The 23,064-nt window shown below is 38.4% G+C and overlaps 1 pseudogene; it reads right to left on the minus strand.

Annotated features, from left to right (window-relative positions):
* Positions 1 to 15,954: 15,954 nt before the first annotated feature.
* Positions 15,955 to 16,565, minus strand: LOC123457036 (annotated as a pseudogene).
* Between the last annotated feature and the right edge of the window lie 6,499 nt (positions 16,566 to 23,064).

Below are 23,064 nucleotides of genomic sequence, written 5' to 3' on the forward strand. Positions count from 1 at the left end.
ACCAAGAGCAGCTTCTGGGAAAAAGAGATTTATTTTGGCTTACAGGCTCAAGGAGAAGCTCCACAATGGCAGGAGAAAAGAATAGCATGAGCAGAGGATGGACATCAACCCCTGGCCAACAGAAGGTGATCCAAAGAAACAGGAGGGTGTTCCCAACACTGGCATGAGGAAACTGGCTATAAAGCCCATAAGCCCACCCCCAACAATACCCTCACTCCAGGAGGCAATTAATTCCCAAATATCCATCAGCTGGGAACCTAGCATTCAGAACACCTAAGTTTGTGGGGGACACCTGAATCAAACCACCACATTCTGCCCCTGGCCCCCATAAACTGATATCCATACATGATGTAAAATACAATGCATTCAGTCATTTTAAATGTCCCCATAGTTTTTAATCAATCCCAAAGATGTTCATACATCCCCATAGTTCAAGATCTTTTAACTGAGCCATAATACCAAAAACTAACCTCAAAAAACCCATAATGGCACAGAATAGAATATTCACACTGCAATAGATGGCATTGGGCATAGCAAAGAAACATTCAATCAATACAAGATTTTAAACAACCAGAGCAAACATCAAACTCTGTAGCTTCAAGTCCAACAACTCTAGCCAGTGACAAATCTTCAAGTCTGATAATTCTAACCAGCAACAAGTCTCTGGCATTCCAATTCTGCCCCTCCAGCTAGGCTACTCACAGTCCTGGGAAACTTCATTGAGGCTGGCAGCTCCTCGGCAGCCATCTCATGGTCCTGGCATCTCCACTGGGTCTCCACTGCAAGCCACGGTTCATCCTCATGGCCCCATGGGGTCTCTATGCAGGCAACCAGCAAACCTGCTTCAAACTGCCCATGAACATTTCCAAAACACAAGACTGTGTTGCAAACTCAATGACCTTCTTTCCATCATTTCTTATACTCCATAATACCATGTAGGGTGCCAATTTGTTAATCCGGGGGGGGGGGATTAAAGCAGACTTTGAAGATCAGGACTCCTTGAGCACTCAGGCCCCTTCTAAAGAGTCGACATTCTTGTTGCCTCAGCACAGATCAGCTAGCCCAGTCTCAAAAGTTGTGATCTCTCAGTTGCAGCTGAATGGGCAAGAGTTCACCCAAAGATTTTTCTTTCTGTGCCATATCCCTCTGCACACACCAGTTCATTTCTACACAAAGCAACCCTGCACAACTTCTCAGGACATGGGCACAAGAGCAAGCATCTCACACAAACTGCTAGCTCAGTCCAGGCAAAGCTTTTTCTCACCCTCATAAGCCAAACCTCACAGTCCATAGTTCGTACTGCATTCAGGTCTTGCAGCTCAGACCAGAACAGTCCATCAGGCTGTACTTACAGCACTGCAAGGCATCTCTTAGCCCAAGATTTTAAATCCTTCCACTTTCCTCTTGAAAATCAGATACAAAAGGCCAAAGCCACACAGTCAGCTGTCTAGCAGCAATCCCACTCCTTGGTACCACTTTACTGTTGCATTCCGGTTCACATTGCTAGTAGAAGTCACTCATCCAAGAGCAGCTTCTGGGAAAAAAAAAAAAAAAAAAAAAAGATTTATTTTGGCTTACATGCTCGAGGGTAATCTCCATGATGGCAGGGGAAAACGATGGCATGAGCAGAGGATGGACATCACCCCCTGGCCAACAGAAGGTGGACCACAGCAACAGGAGGGTGTGCCCAACACTGGCATGGGGAAACTGGCTATAAAGCCCATAAGCCCGCCCCCAACAATACCCTCCCTCCAGGAGGCATTAATTCCCAAATATCCATCAGCTGGGAACCTAGCATTCAGAACACCTAAGTTTATGGGGGACACCTGAATCAAACCACCACAGTGAGGAAGTATTATGGTCCTTGACATTTCATGTGTGTTATTTAATGCAGATCAAATTAAACTTGCAGGTACACATGTCTTCTTCTTTATACTCAACTAATTAGGGAAATAAAGTAAGTTGAGGCAGTCCCAAACACCATCTGCCAAAAAGGATGTATGTCATTATGACCAGTTGGTTCCTACCACATGTTTCACAATTGGTCTTTATCTGCGTCCTCCTTCCCATATTTGCCACATAAAGAGAGCTGCACTGAGCTTCCACAGAAGAGTGCAAACAGGCACCAGGGGAATGCCCATCAAGACACAGTGTTTCTTACATATAGAAGAACAACTCAAGTGAAATGGCTCTTCCATCTTGACTGAATTATAAATAGATTCCCAACATATACATCATCTACCAAAGTCTGAAGGAATGATGGGTATGCAAGACAGTTGGGTTTGGGCCACATGTGTCCCTTGAATTTTGGAGTTATTTTCTTGTGGAAAATAGATAGGCTGTATCAACCATAATTCTGTCATTCATTTTCTTTCTCCTCCATAAAAACAGCTTCAATTTAAATTCCATATATTTCTTCCATATCTTGGTCATTCTCATGATGGTCCTTTACAGAAAAGTCAAGCATAATATTTTCAAAGATATATATCTTTCATCAGAATGTGATTCTAACCCTGTTTTGATGATATTTACTATTTTTTTTTCTTTTTGGTTTTTATTAGGTACAGAGTTCCATAATATCCATTTCAAGTTATAACTATGTTTTGGGCTATTTAAAGAATAAGATGTGAAATTACAGTCACTACATTGAATTCACTTTTCTAACTGCCTTTATGTGTGTCATAAAACAATGTTCAATATGTTTAGGGGTACATATATGTGGGATGGGAGAGATCATATCAAAACTTGTTTTACAAAGCATAACTCTAAGAATACTTTTGAATTTCCACATACCTGTTTGATAAAACTAAATCTACCTTCATCTCGATAATACTATGTAGTGCTCAATGGATCGAAACATTTTTCTAAATTTATATAGTGGCTCTAATCCATCAGAATTACCAAGGGCATCTCTGAAACAGATGAGATATTGAATTTTCCTGTGAGGAATCAAATTCAGTAATGACACTACAATTTGCAGAACAAACCGATGGCACATTCTTGTTTGAGATTTCAGGGAATTTTCACACCCTCTTCCTGTCCTCTAAGTGCCTGTCAGCAATAAAAAAAAATAGACTGTTCAGGCTTTACTTTCAAAATATTTCATTTTATGACAGAAATTAGAAAATGTCTGTGATGTTTTATACAAGGTAAGTCAAATATTTTCAAATGCTAAAAAATGATGTATTTGAATGCTAACCTAAATTGCTCTGACAAATTTACATTGAAATATCTTATATTGCATGAGAATTTGAATTTCTCTTCATAGTTCATGCAACCTGAAGTGTAGAAGACATGAACTCCACACCAGCCAGAAGACATTATGTAATTCTTTGAATATGCTCACAGTTGGAAAGATTATGCTGAGCTCCATTAATCTTCGTCACTATTTACAAATGGTGAGAAAAGGTTATTCTGAGTAAACTTACAATTTGGTGAAATTCCACCAAACCCAAAGATTGTCATTGGTTTTAAATCCTTCCTTTCTGTATGTAGGATCTCATGTGCCTCAAGCTGGCCTCATCTTTAGCTGAGGATTACCTCGAAATCCTGAGCCTCCTGTATTTCTATTACAAGTGTAAGGACTATAGCAGTGGGTTCCCATAGTCAGACACTCTTTCATTATTAATAAAATAATGTTTAGTGAAGATTCCATAGAGTTGTTAGACTAGGAAGGCATGGTGAAACACAATCTCATCCCAGAAACCAGTAATTAATACAGGAATATCTCCACCACTCTGGTTACTGAGAATTTTACATACTGAGTTCTAGAACAGCTGGTGTAAAAATATGTACCAGAGCCAGCCTTGCAAATGATCATGAACTTCATCAGCATGAAGAACAGAAGGAGAGGAGAATCTGTTCTTCACCATGGAGGAGGAGATTCTTATCTCAAGTCACCCTTCCTTGATGTGGGTGTATATTTGGAGCACTCTTAGTGTAAGAGAGGCACTGTAGTAAAATTTGGGGATGGAAGACTGACATTTTACAAGCCTTTATGACTAAAAATTACAATTCAGAATTGCTTCTGAGATTTGTGGGTAAGTGAGAACATGTACTTATATCAATCCATCACAATGATATTTCTCCTTAGGGAAAAGAGAATCATAAAAGTGGTTATGATAAGAACAAGAATACTGGCAGCCAGATACATATGTACAGCAAAAATTTAGAACATCATTTGAACCTAAGAATTTTGCACAAGCTTAATGTGCTAACAGTTGCCAGAAATCACAACCAGTATGTACTAGGTGGGAGATCATCAGAGGCTAAGGGATAGCCTAAGCTATAAAATGACTCCAGTGACAGCTTCAGCTATAACTGTGTTCTCCTTGGATCCTATTGAAATCTAGTCAAAAATAATCCCTATTCCCCAAACTATTCTCAGGAGACATGTTAATGTTGAAAGTATGTTCTGAGCAAGTCTGAGAACCTTTGTTCAGGGCCCAGCATCCATGTAAGAATTGAGACCTGCTGGCACATGTCTGTCACCCCAGTGCTGGGAAAGCAGAGAGTCTCCAAGACATTTGGCTTCATAAAGCCACGTGAAAAAGTTTCATCTGAGTGCAGTGATAGGTCTGTGGCCTTGCATCATTAATGCGAACACTCACATACATCTTCAAGCTTTACATGCACACGTTTACACACAGGAATGCATAATGAATACACATTCGTATACAATAAATGAATAAACAGCAGGAAAAGGAAAACCAGAAATCATATATACAAGTGAAACACTCAATTCATTTACTGTATTTTAGATGTTTTGAAATTGATACATTCAGATAAAGTGTGTTTGATTTGCCCCCTGGTGTAAAGTCAAAGAGCACAGTTGTTGAATGTTCAACTGTAAAGAAGATAGGAAGTAGCTGCAAGCACCATGTTGCACAGGAAGTCACACAGAAATGTGGGACAATTGTCAGGAAGTTGATGTGAAGACAGAGTAAAGCTGTGAAAATGCAGTTTTCTTTTACATTGTAAACTGTAATGTAATGCTGCCACTTCCTCAAGTCAAGAAAATGTGGAATATTAACTTGATGTGTGCTGGATGTCTTCTAACCATATTTAGCAAAAATGGAGTATGTCAACTCTATAGACTTCAGACAGCCAATTACAAACCTCCAACTTCTGCAGATTTATGTGAGTATTTCATTTCTTAGTATGGCTAGAAAAAAAAAATCCTCACAGGACATTTTCTTTCAGGATGGTGTTATTTGATATCCTTTTACTTTTTTCATTATCTGACAGATGAATATTTATGCTTAAGAGGTTGACTTTTTATCATTCTTTCAGGGAATCGACTACAAGGCATTAAACTAATTGAACAGAAAAATTGACAACCGAAAGGGTTCTTGGATGCTCAATAGTTTACATGATTCCTAAACAAGAGTGTGGATTTGACAATGTTATACTACAGACATAGGTGGGCATAATTATCATGACCTCCTGCTATTGACATCAGCACTTCAGTGTGGCACCACATCTCTCATCCTGCAACAATCCAAAAATATTACACCAACTTTTCATCAGTAAATATAACTATGTGCAACTTCAACTATGTGCAACTTCAAATATCCACATAATGGGCTGGAGAGATGGCTTCGTGTTTAAGATATTGGTCTGCAAAGCCAAAGATCTATGGTTCGATTCTCCAGGACCCACATAAACCAGATGCAGAGGGGGTGCATGTGTCTGGAGTTTGTTTGCAGTTGCTGGACCCTTGGAAAGCCCATTTTCTTATTCCCTTTCTCTGCTTCTTTCTCTCTTTCTCTCTCTTTTTCAAATAAATAAATAAAAATGAAGTTTAAATCCAGGAGTGGTGGCACACACCTTTAATCCCAACACTCGGGGGGCAGAGGTAGGAGGATCGCTGTGAATTCGAGACCACCCTGAGACTTTGTAGTGAAGTACAGATCAGTGTGGACTAGACTGCGACCCTACCTCAAAAACAGAAAACAAAACAAAACAAAACAAACAAACAAAAAAAACCCCAGAAAACAAATAAAAAGCACCATGCACATTATAAGAATTAATTGAATGTAGTCTTTAACAAGAAAGGCTATATAAATTCTACAAAAAATGTTGGTACTTATTAAAAATGCATATGGTGAAATTCTCTGCACTCAGAGTCTATTCTTTTACTTGAATACTAAAGGGAGATGTTTTGTAGCATTTTTTTGTTTGAGCTTGCACAATTATTGATAGAATGGAAGCCACAAAAACTGGCGGGAGAGAGTCATCTTATATTGGCAATTTATGAAGCTTCCTTCATACATACCATGGAGTTTTCTAATTTTTTCGATGTTGCTTGTCTAGTGGCAAATTTTTCATTCATACACAACAATTTAAAGAGTGCTAGTGGTTTATACCCTCTCAGCAATTGTGGAGAACAAAAACAAAAGTAACAACAACAAACCCACATGTGTTAGTCAATGTACAGGTTTAAAAAAGACAAAAAAATCACTTTTGTCCCTGTTCCAGAAGGTTGAATTAATGATAGGCAGAAATTGTGAATATGGATTTTTAAATTTTTTTTGTTTATTTTCATTGATTTATTTGAGAGTGACAGAGAGAGAGAGAGAAAGAATGGATGTGCCAGGGCGATCAGCCATTGAAAATGAACTCCAGACATGTGCTCGCCCTTGTGCAGCTGGTTTACGTGGACCCTGGGGAATCGAGGCTCAAACCGGGGTCCTTAAGCTTCTCAGGCAAGTGCTTAACCACTAAGCCATCTCTCCAGCCCTGATTACGGATTTTTGATAGGTATAACATACTGATGATGTATGATTTGACTTGAAAGGACTGTCCAACCCACAACACAGAAAAAAAAATATGAAGAAAATGAAACTGATTCATAGTATGATGTCTTCAGGCATAATGGACAACCTTAGAAATGATCTCAGCTTTTAGGATTTGTCAACTTTTGTGAATCAAGTTCTTACAAGGAAGCTAGTTTCTCAGCAGTGATTGTGGCTCCCTCAAATTGATGCAACTGGTTTAATTGGAAGGCCAGGCAATGTATAGTCAGAGTCAATCATCCAAAATGCATTACAATATACAACATAAGTACAGGCATTCATTTGTCCATAAAATTAAGCATCATACAAACAGTGTATAAATATAAAGGCATATTTTTTAAATTAAAATTAATAGTTCGTGCATTTCTACACAGTGTTTTTGATAAATGAACAAAATGTCTTAACACTATGAAGTTTTGCAGGTATGTTCTAAGTAGTAATGGAAGCCCCAATGAGGCCTTAGGTCTTTAGTATAATTAGCCTTCAAATATTTGACAAATGTACATCTTAACAAATCTTATGTTGATGTAACATTTTAAATATATAACATATAATTTATACATCAAATGTTATATATAATGCCATATGTCAATTATATCACTACATAATTATATATAATATAATATGAATAAAATATGTATAATATTATATATATATGTATTAATATCTATATCAAGTGCACATCTGTGTGTAAATTATGCTTTGAACTGATACAAGTATTGCATGTTGTAAATATCTTCCAATTATTGTGAAATGTGTGTATTATTTCCCCAAACCTCAATATTAGCTACCATGTCTATCCACAGTGTTATAAAAAGCTAATACACACACAACATAACTATTATTTTAATGTGAGACAGGTAAGTATGAGCTAATTTTCTTCGAAGACATAAAGTATGATTGAGAGTTAGTAAGGAAATCCAGAAAAAATATCTTTCCTGAGCTAGTAAAATAGATTAGCATGTTTGTGAATACATAAAGGCTCCAGTAGAAATTATATTATATTTTTGAACCAGCCTGTGTTCTGATCATGTTACATAACTAGGAAAAAAGATATTGTCTTTCCATTTTCTGTTATTGGTAAGGGGACATCATATTCAGCAAGGTCAACTAGAGAGTATTAGAGTGAGGCAAGGTAAGCAACACTCAGGCCCTATGATTGAAGCAAAGGCATGTTCAATATACAATAGGACAAACTGAGTACTACAATCCATATCCTTACCTAATCTAGACAAAAATATCCTTTTTTCCTCAGGCACAGATATAAATCTCTTCACATTGGCATTTATATCTGATACCACCATATTCTTGAAAATCAGATATTTGGGGCAGCATAATGATAACGTTGTTTTGGTTTCAGCAGTGTGTAAGTACTGAACAATATTTTGCAGTGAAAATAATTTTTTCTTTGCCACAAGATCAATGCGTTCATGCACTTCTTTTCCTGAATGTAACTGGTATAGTAAAGAGTTCACTCACGTGTTTATAGGCATAAAAATCACTGGTTGAAGGACCTACATTTCTATATTTACCTAAGTGTAGCTAAGTGAAAATACCTAAGTACATACATGTGCATACTTCCTAAGTACATACATGGAAGCTAGGAAAGTCTACCATGGCAGTCACACCCATTCTGTTTGAAAAAGTCATTATTATATGAGACAAACTTTATGAGTTAGGGCACTGTAAACAATTGCATTTTATCATCTAAAATGTAAAATATTAGGTTAAGCTGTCACTGTCAATACAAGACATCCAACAGGTTGATTTTAAGCCTCCTGAGATTAGATGCACATCTCAGTTATAATAGGTATGCAATTTCTAATATTTTTCTTCTTTTTTGTACCATCAAAGAGATGTTAGATAAAATATCCTTGCTGAACAGTGAATATCACTGCAACATAATTTTAATTTTTGAGTCATAAACACCAGGGAGTGGATTCCAAACTTTTTTTTTAGAATTAATGGAAATCTAGGATTTTGCAGAATTGGTAACTCAGATCCATTCACAAGCAAATTATGAGTGTGTTTTATCAAATTTTCATCTTTTGGAGATGCACTGATAAGACAACAAATGGCCTTTAATGTATGCAACAATTTTCACTACTACAAAATTATTTTGTGTTCCCTAATAGAGTACCAAGAGAGGTGTCCCCTAGCTTCTGGATGTCCTTGCCATGGGGCTTTGTGCATTTGAACTTAAATTTGAGGCACATCCTTGTAGTACTTTTCATGAATACAATGGAGTCAGAGGAAAATGATAAGTGTGGGAGAAACATATGACCATGAAACTAAAATCTAAAGTAGCAGAAAGTACACATTTTGGGGTGGATCACATGCATACATTATGTCAATGAGATGGAGATCATAGAAGAACGATTTGAAACATTAGCAACTGGATGTTCAAGAGTACATTTAACTAACCAGCCAAGCTAAGATGATTTGCATCCAAAGATTTCCAGTATAGCCCTGTGATTTTCCCAAGGAGTACAGAAAATCTGGATGAAGTATAGATACACAATGAGAAATGACTGCCCATTTAGTGCCCACTCCAAGGCATAGAAATCAAGAGTGCATTCATTATACAATATGACTTTGCATGATTTTTTATTGCAAATTTAAAATCACATTGAGTGAAATTTCTAACCACACATGGCATAAAGAAGGAAGAATAAAAGTAAATTGCCAAATTTTGAAAACTGTATGCTCATATCAAAGTAAAAAAAATTCAATAAGCAAACAATAGATTAAGGAAAGCTTTAAGAAAGGAACAAAAATATTCATTTAATGAAGTACTATGATATTCACAGCTTCTGCAAACATGCATAAGTTAGTTACAAAAATTACTTGTCACATATCTGGAAAAGCTTATTTTTAAAATTAAATGCCACACTAAGCAAGCAAAACAAAAACTATATTTTTATTTTATAAATTGTGAAAACAGGACATTGATGACATAAATAGGAGATGCTTAAAAATCAAGATAGTGTAGAAATGCAGGAAATGCATATAACTGGTATCACAAAACCTTTTTAATAATTGATATATTCAGATATATGTAAAATGTAGTCTATGACATAGCATTGTGTAAATATTACTGATATATGCAAATCTCTGGGCACTGATATATGAACTAGTATAAGCAAGTGTAGGAAAGAGGCATATTGAGAAACAAACTTAACAGTGTGACCAACAAGAGGACGAGTAATCCTCCTGCAGTAATTGCTACATGAACATATATGTACATACAGCCCTCACTGAGAAACTGCCATTGTAGTCTCTGATAAGGAAGTATAGGGATGACTATCTTTGAGAAATAGTCTTGGTTGACTATGAACAATAATAGTATGTATTGTACTTTATGAGAAATAGGCTTCAGAAGCTATGATTAGCAAGGTTGAGAATGAGCTTCATTAAGAAAACAGCTTAGCAGTTTCTAACCAGAATGCATTTTAGAAAACAATATGATAGACTCTGTGTGTCAGCTGTATGACTTACCATCATTGAGTAATGAACTTAGAAACCACTGACCACCCACCATAGGAATAACATCTATTAGAAAATAGCATTTGTAGCCTCTGACAAGACAGTGTCAAAATTACTCACATTAATAAATATTCTGAGCTGGAGGGATGGCTTAGTGTTTAAGGCATTAGCCTGCAAAGCCAAAGGCCCAGGTTTGATTCCCCAGTACACACGTTAGCCAGATGCACAAAGAGGTGGCACACATCCAGAGTTCATTTGCAGTGGTTGGAGGCCTTGGTGAACACAATGTCTCCCTCTCTCTTTCTCTGATAAATAAATAAATTAATAAATAAATAAATTAATTAATTAATATTATTAAAAACTTCTTTGTAGGACCAGCAAGTGGATGAATGACACTCATTGTATTATGTTGTTTATGATCTATACAAATGTTGCCTCATGAGACAGTGACCAGCAAGTGGGTCAATTGTCCTTAGCAAGTATAGCATTTTTCAACTCATATCATCCTATGTAGGAATTGCTTTTATTTGTAAATAGCCTTAGTTGACTTGGACCACCAAGTACAGAAATGGCATGTGTTATGAAATAGCCATAGCAGTCTCTGAAGAGTGAGTGCTGGCATGGCCTGCATTGAGGAACTGCTGTTGTGAATACAGAACAAAATGTGTAGAATAGCATTCATTGAGAAATGGCATTACTTGACAATTATAAATAATGAAGCAATTATCCCTGTTTGTGTAATGGATTAAATACACTTCAAAAATTTGGAAAATTAGGAAAGGGTCTCATTTTAAAAAGTACATAAACAGACTACCCAGCAAACAATGTAATTATGCATATTGAGATATCACCTTTGTATACATTACTGGGAGCTGTAGGAATTAGTCTCTTTGAAAAATAGCCTCTACTTTCTCTGACCAGCAAGTGCATGAACAGTCCTCACTAAGATATTATCTCATTAATCTCTGAGTACCAAGTGCAGAAATAGCCTAACTGAGAAATTGTCGTAGCAGTTATTGAGCAGTAAATTAATCACCCACATTCAGAAATAGCATTTGTAAGTAAACAGGTGCAATAATTACCCTCATTGAAATACAGGCTTGAGAAAATTGGATCAGCAATGTTAGGAATGTTGGTCGTTGAGCAGTTGCTATATAGTATACTAGAATGGCAAGTGTAGTAGTATCCCTCATTGAGAAATTGCTTTCATAGCCTAAAAAGAGTGTGTGGGACTCACCATCATCAAAAAATACTTAACTATCAACAAGTGTATGAAATTACCTCTATTTAAATATAGACTTCACACATGCATAAAAGAAATTTTAGGAATAGACCTCTTTAAAAACAGACTCAGAAAAAAAAATTGTAGAAATTTTCTTCGTGGACAATTGGACTTAGTAGCCTCTGATAAGCAAGTGTAGAAATGGCCTTCATGGAGACATATAATTATTAGTCTTACCACCCATGTTGGAATTGTCCTCCTTAATAAGTAGCTTTAGAGGGTGGAGGTATGGTTCATCAGTAAAGATGCTTGGCTTCAAAGCCTAACATGCCTGGTTCAACTCCCCAGTATGCAGATAAAGCCAGATTCACAAAATAGTGCATATGTCTGGAGTTCATTTATAGTAGCTGAAGGCCATGGCTTCATCATTCTTTCTGACTGGCTTTCCTTGTTCTCTCTGCTAATGGGTAAATTGTGCAGTCAGGTTAACATTGCTAGTAGAAATCACCCAATGAAGAGCATCTTATTGGAAAAGGTGAAGATCCATGATGGCAAGGAAAACGACTACATGAGCAGAGTGTGTACATTACCCCCTGGCCAACATAACATGAACCATAGCAACAGAAGTGTGAACCAAACACTGTCATAGTGAAACTGGTTATAACCCCCAAAAGCCCACCTCCACCAATACAGTGCCACAAGGAGCCATTAATTCCCAAATTACATCAGCTGGGAGTCTTGCAATCAGAACACCAAACTTTATGGAGACATCTGAATGAAACCAACACATTCTAACCCTGGCTCACACAAAATAATAGCCATGCATGGTATAAAATGCAGTGCAGGGCTGGAGAGATGGCTTAGTGGTTAAGCGCTTGCCTGTGAAGCCTAAGGACCCCGGTTCGAGGCTTGGTTCCCCAGGTCCCACGTTAGCCAGATGCATAAGGGGGCGCACGCACCTGGAGTTTGTTTGCAGAGACTGGAAGCCCTGGCGCGCCCATTTTCTCTCCCTCCCTCTATCTGTCTTTCTCTCTGTGTCTGTCGCTCTCAAATAAATAAATAAATAATTTAAAAAAATAATTTAAAATGCAGTGCATTCATCCTACTTTAAAAAGGAAATGATATGATGTAGAGTGATGTTGTGAAGAACAAAGTGAGCAGGATGGAATTATCATGGCTTATTGTCTAATATTATGGAAGTTGTCAATAATGAAAAATAAAAAAGGTTCTGTCACATGGTGAAGGCAAGAAAAAAAATTAAAGATAGCAGTCTATTTTGTCCAATAACATAGGTGTTATTAATTCATATGGCAATGGACAAAGTAGAGCAAAATAAACTAACAAATGCCGTAACATTTGAAGTCTCCTAAACTCACATCTGTCTTCTAATTTCTCCTTTCAGTAGAGTGTAATTAATTTCTACAATGTCAGAATACCCCCCTTTTTTGTTAATAAAAACAACAATAATGATTTTGAAAGACTGATCTTCCTAAGAATAAACAGTTAAAGAACAGTGAATTCCAGGTCAGCCTGGACCAGAGTGAGACCCTATCTTGAAAAACCAGTGTTAGGTATAACTGTGCCCACATAAAACATTTATAGTCAATAATATTATCATACTAGATACACTGCTTTTTTCTTTGTATATGTATCTGAGTCCTTAATAAGATTTTCCTCCTTTTGGAAAATTAACCAGTGCAGTGATGCTTGGTGGTGCACAACTAACACCACTGACTCACAAAGTACTGGGTAAAAGCTGATGTAGTGGGGCCACACTCAAGAGGTCAGAATCTCTGACTGCACACCTAACTTTTTGGTGTATCAGCTTTTATTGGAAATAACCACATGATGTTCATAGTAAAAACAGGATTGGAGTTAAACCGCAAAGTTACATACTGTTAAATAAGGGAGGCTATTACAAGAAGTCACAAAGTTACATAGGTCACATAGGTGGAACTGAGGCAAGAAATATTCTATTCTATGTTATCACAAAGATATTTAACTCCCAAAAGATACAGGAAGGTCATGGTACATTGTACAGAGGGGTCATCCCCTTCCTTAGGTAACTGCAAACATCTGCATTTTGTAATAAGGCCTGTGTTAATTCCTGGTACAATTTTTTCTCCTACTCCTCCTTCTATTTCTTTTTTCTAGAATGTACCAGGTTTTATTTTATTTTATTTTCCTATCAAAACCATCAGTAACAGAATACAGTGAATACAGTGAGAGAGGGGCTACAGAAAAGATGCTCACTCCAACATCCCCCAGGGAAAAGGGCACTGGAGCTAGGAGGATCCAGACATCTGGGACCCTGCATTAAAATGCTGATGGGAGTCAACAGCCACTGAGCATAGAAAGGGAGTGTGTTTCTCCCACCTACCATGGGCTAAACCACCAGGCCTCTCTCCTATGATTGAGGCCCAGATAACAAACCACATCACACCCCACCCTCCTGCTCCCCTTCCCTTCCCCAGGCTGACAAGGGTCATCATCCCAGGAAAGTTGAGCTGCAACTCTCTAAGCCAGTTTAAGTCTCTCAGCAGTGAACCTAAGTAGGTGGTGACCAAACACTCTCAATGCAGCCAGGACAATTGAGAGAAGAATCTCTAATATCTGTGATGTGACTTGGCCCACATTGCTTCCTGTACTGGATCACACATTGAGAAATGGGAGACAGGGTACCAAGAATTCCTCCAATGGACTGCAAAGCGATGGCAAAAAGAGGGTTAGAGTCAGCTAGAACCATCTACTATTTAAGTTCAGTCAGGAGAAGGCACCTGGAACAGTGCAAAAGAAGGGGATAAGAACAAATCCAGCCACCCGGAAAATCACTTAGCAGCCCAGCCAACAGGAACCTGGGAATATCACACTACATCCTAAAAATATTTATCTACTTTTCTAGAGCCAAAAAAGAACCATAGGGCTGGAGAGATGGCTTAGTGATTAAGCGCTTGCCTGTGAACCTTAAGGACCCTGGTTCGAGGCTCGGTTCCCCAGGACCCACGTTAGCCAGATGCACAAGGGGGTGCACACTTCTGGAGTTTGCAGTGGCTGGAGGCCCTGGTGCGCCCATTCTCTCTCTCTCTGTCTATTTGCCTCTCTCTCTCTCTGTCACTCTCAAATAAATAAATAAAAATGAACAGAATTTTTTTTTAAAAAATGGAACCATAAATTATAAGCACGTTTACATACATAAATACACCACCATCCCCACACATTATATTATGGATCGACCATAGCAACAGAAGAGTGTGCTAAAAACTGCCGTAGTGAAACTGGTTATAACACCTATAAGCACACCTCCAACAATACAGACCCTCAAGGTGGCATTAATTCCCAAATATCCATCAGCTGGTTGTTAAGTTTGTAGCTGCCTTTATCCTTCTTCTTCATGAGGTACAACAGTGGCAGATGTTTCAGCCAAAACTATTTCTTATATAAGTCAGAAATGGCCAATGTTATATAAAGGGGAGCGGGATGAAGTATTTTTCACAAAATGGGAAGTGGATTTAAAGAAAATGGAAAAAAAAGTGAAAAAAATTGAAGAGGGAGGAAGCCTGTCTGAAGCTAAAATAGTAAACATTAAAAATTAATTAAAAAAATCATATCTCCAGCTCTTCTCTCATTGTCAAGAAACAACACACACACACACACACACACACAAATTAAATACAATCTTTGCAGGTGCAGTGGAAAATGCTTTCAATAAAAATATCTCTGTATCTCCACACTCTGGCCTAGGCACCAGGTATTGCATAAAGTAATGAACCGTTTTTTTTTTTGTTTTTTTTTTTTTAATTACAAATATTCTACAGAGCCCTATTGGTGTGAGCTTTGTATGCACTCACCACCCACCCTGTGTCCACCCCCTAAAAAAAAAAAAACAAAACAAAAAAAAACACCTGATTTGTAAGTAACTTGAAAGGTACACGAAGGGCCCAAAGTATACCACAGAGACATCCATAGTCGAAACAAGCATCCATGAATGAACACCCCACAAGTTCCAGAGGGTTCTAGCCCCTTTTCCTGATTCCTGACAGATTGAGAGGCTATGTAAGGAGGCAGGAAGGCAGTCTTGGGCAGGCTTCTAACCTGTTCTGCATCCTCTCCAGTGTAAGGATGGTCCTAGATGAGGCACGTTCAATACAAGCACTGAACTGCTCCTACCTTATGATTTGGAAAGTTTTAAAATGATGAACCAACCCCAGGCTTGCCTTCAGAAAGGGCAAGTTTCACCCCATTTTTCTTTCAAGTAAACTGGGGTCCAAAGAATCAATGAAGGAAGGTGGCACAATATAAGATATCTCTTCTGACCCTGGAAAGGTTATCAAAGATGGAGATATGGACAGGTAAGACAGTATTAAAGTGCTGTCTCCCTATTAAGGTCCACTGTTCACAATCCTTTGGCTTCCCTCCCTGCTTAAGTCCAGGCACTGTCTATGGAAAGCTTCATGCATTGAAGTCATTGGTGGGGGCTTTTTTGACGATTGCCTTTTTGCCAAGTTTGTAGCTTCCTTTGTCCTTCTTCTTCATGAGATACAACAGCAGCAGGATCAGGAAGACAAAAAGAGGATGCCCACTACAGCATGCACAATCAGAGTTCCTAGGACCTCTGTTCTCAGGAAGATGTTGCTGTCCTTGGTAGTGCTAGACATGAATAATTTGTTGGACAAATCCTCATCCCGGTCGTCGGGGGGGGTGGGGATCTTCTTGGGGATGACTTCATTCTCTTCCAGTAGTTTTGGGTTTGAAGGGATCTGGATACCAGCCTCTGCTCAGTCAGGAATGTGGTTAGTTAGCAGCACCAAGTGCTGGATGGTTCCATCAGGACTGGTGGGGTTCATTGAGTCATCTACATCACCAGAGACTGACACCTCAAAGTCATCAGTATCTTCCAGAGCCCCTGGCATCCTCATCATCAGGTAAGGCTCCAGAGAAGTATTGGCCATATAGGAGATACTGGGGGTCGATGATATCAGTCTCAGATCAACTGTGTGTTGGTGGTGGGCATGCCCAGAAAACAGCAGTAGTAGCAGCATGAGTAGGCAGGCAGATGCCATGGTATCTGGGGTGCGGTGGATGTGGGTGTGGCAAGTGGGAACTTCTGCTTTATCTGTCAGGAAGATCAACTTGGGTGGTGGCCTCCATTATGTTTGCCTAAAGGCAAGGGCTGAACAGGAGGATGTTTGACTAGGTCTATTGTGTCCTTTCACATTCCATTTTCGAAGAGGCTAAATAAAACCTCAGCAGTAAGATAAGGCATTTTATTTCCTTGTCTTACTACCACCCCAAAGTAACCTTTTTCTAAAAACCCAGAGCATGGATCCTCACTCAGTCTTAAAACAAAATCTTAACCTTGTGTAAACCAGGCAAAACATGACTTCTTCGTAGCTGCCACAAAGGAAAGAATCAAGAGAGTGTTGCAATTTGCAACACTACTGACCATTGGCATTCCTTTCTAAGTGGTTTTACGTGGAAAGGCTTACATCAATATGTAAGCACTCTTTACTTAAGAATGTACCATGTATATCTTTAACTTACAGACATGAAAGCTAGTTGAGCCTCATTTGGTCAAATAGATGTGGATCCAGTTTACTTTACTTGAAATTTTGTTGTCTACTTTAATGTATACAGCATAAATATTATTATATGTCCAACTCTGGAATTTTCTTGTCATAAAAACAGTAGTGTAAGTGATACTTATTGTCAAGGTGCCAATGACTATAGGAAAATGGAGTGTTTGCATGTATGTATCCGTGTGTACATGTATGTACATACAATGAGCTATATGCAAATGCTAATATTGTACTAGAATACTTATGAGAATATCACATTGGAGTCCATAATAGTTTAAAACAATGACTTTTTGTCATTCATTTTTGAAAAGTTTTATTTATTTGAGAGCAACAGAGAGAGAAAGAGGCAGAGAGAGAAAGAGAGAGAGAGAGTGAGGGAGGGAGAGAGAGAAAGGAAGGAGAGTGGGCACACCAGGGCTTCTACCCACGGCAGATGAACTCCAGACGTGTGCAACTCCTTGTGCATCTGGCTAACGTGGATCCTAGGGAATCAAGCCTTGAATAAGGGTCCTTAGGCTTTATAGGCAAGCGCTTAACTACTGAGCCATCTCTCCAGCCCTTGTCTTTCATTTTGCTTTGATCAAAACTGTGTAATGAATATTGTCATAATATGTCATACTGAAATTTGTCAGCTAAGTGTTAGATGAAATGTGTATACTGTAAAATTGCTGTCTCATTTAATTTGTAGACGAGCTTTACAGTGGAAACGCCAATACATAACCTTTGTACAATTAGAAGACATTTTCCCCTTCCAACACGTTAAAATGGTACCATATTATTTTGCCTACTGAGGAATTTTCTTATACACCTTGACCATGTCATTACCCAGATGTCACTCATCACTGTCTCCTCTACCTTTGCCACTTGCCAGACAAGAAGGTCGCCCTGAACATTGATGGCCACTTTTCTGGGGCGTGCTTTAGGTCAGTCCTCCATCCTGAGCCCCGCCCCTGTATGTTGAATCACGTCTCCATGTGCTGATTTTGACATTACTCCCTGTGGAGCCCTGCCCCTTTCTAATGCGTGGCTTGGATGAACCTCAGCGGCCATTTTGCCTTCCAAATGCAATTGTGACGTCACTGTGGTGCCTGCTCCTGGGTGGATCCCTCTTGGTTGCCTTTTCCTGGAGCAAACGTGGCAGAAACTTCTCCTTGCATGCATACTTGTGACATCATCTCGTCGCCAGGGAGCCCTGCCCTTATCTCCAAACACCATTTCTTTGTCTGACTCTTGCAATGACAGAGGCTGGAAGGATCCCACACTACAACACTAAAAGTCTGTAAGGGCCTTGGTTTAAAGGACTACTACTTCTTTCACTAAAACAACAGAAAAGGAGAAATGTAGAGTTTTTTGGCCTTAAGAGAAACAGGAAATCAAAATGGAGAATTTTGAAGTGTATCTACTTGGAGCTTGCCTCTATCTATAGTCCTCAACACCTCCTGTAGGTAAGACTCCTTCATGGGATGACTAAGGAATAAGGTTTATTTTTTAATTGACATCATAGCCCAGAGCAGGTGACCTTGAAAAATATTCCCTAGTGCCTCGATTTCTCAAAATGCTTCCACCATATTTAGTGAAGAGATGACAAAGAAAATACCAAGAAATACCAACTTCAGACTTCAATCTTGCGATGTCATCTAGCTCTGTGTGACACCCTTCGGAACTGTATGCTACTAAAAGCTTATGAGAAAAGAATCCTCCCTTTAAGGACATGCTCAGGTATAGCTATGCCTTGTACAAAGTCAAAAGCACTGACCTAACCTACAGCAGTGTTAAGTTTCAAATATTTGTATATCTACAATTACTCTGTTAGAATATGAATAAACAGGCTCAAGAAATGGCAAAGTAGTTAATATATTTGCCTGCGAAGCCTAAGGACACAGGTTGGAATACCCAGTACTCCGGAAAGCCAGATACACAAGGTGGTACAAGTGTCTGGAGTTCATATACAGTGACTATATGACCTGACATGGCCATTCATATTTTCTCTTTCACTAAAATAAATAAAATATTAAAAAATAACAGTACCAAATAAGATGTTACCTGAAGGTACAGGCTTGGGAGAGATAGAGTCATGAGCACAGAGCCCATCTAAGTGGATAGATACCCTAGTAGACTTCTTGCTACTGCATACCAGTTAGGATGAAATGCCAACGTGGCCATGTACAATTTGGATAAACCCAGATATTGGTTGCTCAGCCTTCAGCAATGGGAGAGATATACCTTATTTATGAGCTGTCTATGACTGTCACAGTAGCCTGACGTAACTAATACAAGTGAGTGGTCTGGCTTAAACTGCTAAGACATCAAATGCTGGAAGCAAGACTAGATGCACCAACTTAGAGTCTAGGTAATGACACTGGCACAGAAATCATTTCTCAATTTCAACAGGATCAGCATGTCAATTCAGCAATATGAACATTTTATTTGTGTGCAGCTTGGAAGAAAACCCTGACAAAAGGAGACTTCACTTCAAAGCATGGCCTGTTCTTGCAGTGCTCACCTATGAGTGTGAGGATCTCACCAAATGTAAGTCTCATTGGAGGACTCAGATGCTTCATATTTTCACTCTTAACATTGTTTCCTTCTTTCTCTGTTATATCCTGATTTACAGTCCACATTTCAAAAAAATCATCTCCATTCCTTCTCTCAGGATTTCTGCTCCAGGGGTTTCTCATAAGTGTTCACTGCCACCATGGAATTGTCTGGGAAATTAAAATGAGACATAAGGAAAGAAAAATACTAAAAGATGGAGGATTTCTGTATTCCTTTCCCATGCATAATTTTTCTTTCTGTGCCTAAGAAATTTATCCAATATTTATTTTCCTTGAGTACTCATGGGTGCATTACAATGCCCACTTCTGGGAGTGGTGGGTAAAAAGAAAGGGAAACTAATTTAGGCTGATAAAAATTCTGGTTGGGCATAGTGATGTACATCTTTAATCCCAGCACACAGGAAGGAGAGGTAGTAGGATTGCAGTGAGTTCAAGGCCAGCCAGAGACTACATAGTGAATTTCAGATCACCTTTGGCTAGAGAAAGACCCTACCTCAAAGGGAGCGGGGGAGGGAGAGATGGCTTAACAGTTAAGCGCTTGCCTGTGAAGCCTTAGGATCCTGGTTCAAGGCCAGGTGCACAAGGTGGTGCATGTGTCTGGAGTTTGTTTCCATTGACTGGGATGTGCCTATTCTCTCTTTCCCTTTCTATTTCTCTATCCCTCCTTACCTCCCTCCCACCTTCTCTGTCTGTCCCTCTCAAATAAATAGCTAATAAAACTTCTGGTCTTCTCCTCAAATATTCCTGTTGCCAGATATTTCTAGAATTATAAAATTGTTGCTTCATGCCATTCATCTACATGTATATGTACAAGTCTATTCATATATATATATATATATATATATATATATATATATACATATATACATATATGTATATATTCATTAGCAGAAACAGAGTGAAATGTCTGTCACATCCTATTTGAAAACTGTGGTACATACACACTGTATAAATTTAAAGGCATAATTTAAAATTAAAATTATATATGTAATATAATTTAAATTAAAATTAAGACAACATGGCTGTGTGCCACTATTGCACTTGTGTGAGCATCGTGTCAAGTTGTTTATTTCTGAGTTGCTTAGACTTTGAGTTACTTTGACAGATGTTGGCCCCTGGTAGCTCATGTAGCACCTTCCAGCACTAGAAGGGCTAACTGTCTGGGGACTGCCTCTCCTCCTTATAGCAACCATAGTCCATGTCAACAGCATTTGGTGTCTTCCGCATTCAGGGCCTTAACATTAACCAGTGGTTGGTAATCAAGTCCTCTCACAGAAGTCTGTCTCATTTTTATTGTAAGACCTAGTAGGTCTCTCTGGTGATCAGCTCCTGGCGGATATACAACACATTATGGATCAGGGCCAGCACCAAGGCAAGAAAAAACAAAAAGCCAGAAAAGAACGAAAAACGCGAGAAAATTTTATTTTTATTTATTTATTTGAGAGCAACAGACAGAGAAGGAGGCAGAGAGACAGAGAGAGAATGGATGTTCCAGGGCTTCCAGCCACTGCAAATGTACTTCAGAAGCATGCGCCCCCTAGTGCATCTGGTTAACGTGGGTCCTGGGGAAGCGAGCCTAGAAATGCAGTCCTTAGGCTTCACAGGCAAGTGCTTAACCATTAAGCAATCTCTCCAGCTCAAAACATGAGAAATTTGATGTTCGGTTTCATCTCACTCTCTCCTTGCCCTTCTATTCAGGTGCATCCTCTAAGGTCCTATTGAGGGTTCCACCTTTTAGTTGGACTTTCAAGATATAGGATTTTTTTAGTACCAGTTCATTTTGTGCCTACCCCATCTTTTCCCTTTACCTAAGCCCTATGCTCCATATTGTCCAAGCCTCAAGATGCTATTCAGTTAAGTGAACAACTTGAGCTGATCCAGATTAGAAACTTCAGATGAGTGAGTGTATGTGGTGGTTGTCTTTCTGTGATTGTGTGAATTTACTGAGTATAACTTGTTCTAAGTTTGACCATTTTTCTACAAATTTCAATGTGTTATTTTCTCTTATTTGTGAGTAGAATTCCATTGTTGCTTATCTATTCATCCAATGATGGGCATCTGAGTTGATTCCAGGTTTTCACTATTAGGAATTAGTAACTGTAAGTGTGGTTGAGCAATTATTTCTCAACTGAGATGTGGAACTTTTATGGTAAATACCCAGTAAGGGAATAACAGCTTCTCCTTATAACTCCTTATCCGTCCTTTCAGCAATCTCCAAATTGATTTCCACAAGGGTTTAGCAGCCAACATTCCCACCCACAGTGAATTAGTGTTACTGTTTTTCTACAGCCTTGTCAGCATTTGTTTTCATTTGATTTTTTAATGTTTGCTATCCTTACTAGTGTAAGGTGCAGTCTTATAGTAGTTTTAATTTACATTTCTCTAATGGTTAGGGGCGTTGAAATGTTTACTAAGTGTGTGTTAGCCCTTTGTAATTCTTCCTTTGAGAATTCCCTATTTAGTTCTCTGCTCCACTTTTGAAGTGGGTAGTGTGATTTTTTTATTGTTTAGATTTTGAGTTCTTTAATATTCTAGATATTGGGCTTCTGTCAGTGGTATAGCCGGCAAATGCTTTCTCCAATTTAGTGGATAACCTGTTCACTTTGATTAAGGTATGTTCGTCTGTGCAAAAGCTTTGCAGCATCATGAGATCCCATTGACTGGCTGCATGTTTAATTTCCTTGGCTACTGGAATTTTGTTCAGTAAGTCTTTCCCAGTCATATATTGTACAGAGTGCTTCCTATTATTTCTTTGAGTAATTGAAAAATTTCATGTCTTAAATTGAGGTCTTTAACCCATTTGGACTTGATTTTTCTGCATGGTGAAATGAGTGGGTCTAATTCCATTTTTCTACATATAGTTATCCAATTTGTCCAATACCATTTCTTGAAGATACTGTCTTTTCTTCAGTCTACATTATGTGTACCTTTGTCAACGATCAGGCAGCTGTACTTATGTGTCCTACAGTTTGAGTCTTCAAATTTGTTCCCTTGGCCTATATTTCTGTTTTTATTCCAGTACCATGCTGTTTTTGTCACTATGGCTTTGTAATATAGCTTTAGATCAGGTATGGTAGTACCACCACAGGTGCTTCTTTTGCTGAAGATATATTTGGATAACTGAGACCTTTTGTCATTACATATGAATTTGATATCATTTTTCAGTCTCTGTGAAGAATGATGCTAGTATTTTATTGGTATTGCATTAACTCTCTACATTGGTTTGGGTAGAATTGCCATTTTCACAATATTAATTCTACCTATCCATCTTCTCAAGCCCTGCTCTATTTCTTTCTTGAGTGAGTTTATGTTTTTATTATATGTGTCTTTCACATCCTTTGTTAGTGTTATTGCAAGGTTTTTTATTTTTTTTCTAATGAAAATGCGACAGCATCACTGATTTATTTCTTCAAATACTTCTCCTTTTC

Source organism: Jaculus jaculus, chromosome Y (assembly GCF_020740685.1).
Source record: "Jaculus jaculus isolate mJacJac1 chromosome Y, mJacJac1.mat.Y.cur, whole genome shotgun sequence".
Lineage (NCBI taxonomy): Eukaryota > Metazoa > Chordata > Mammalia > Rodentia > Dipodidae > Jaculus > Jaculus jaculus.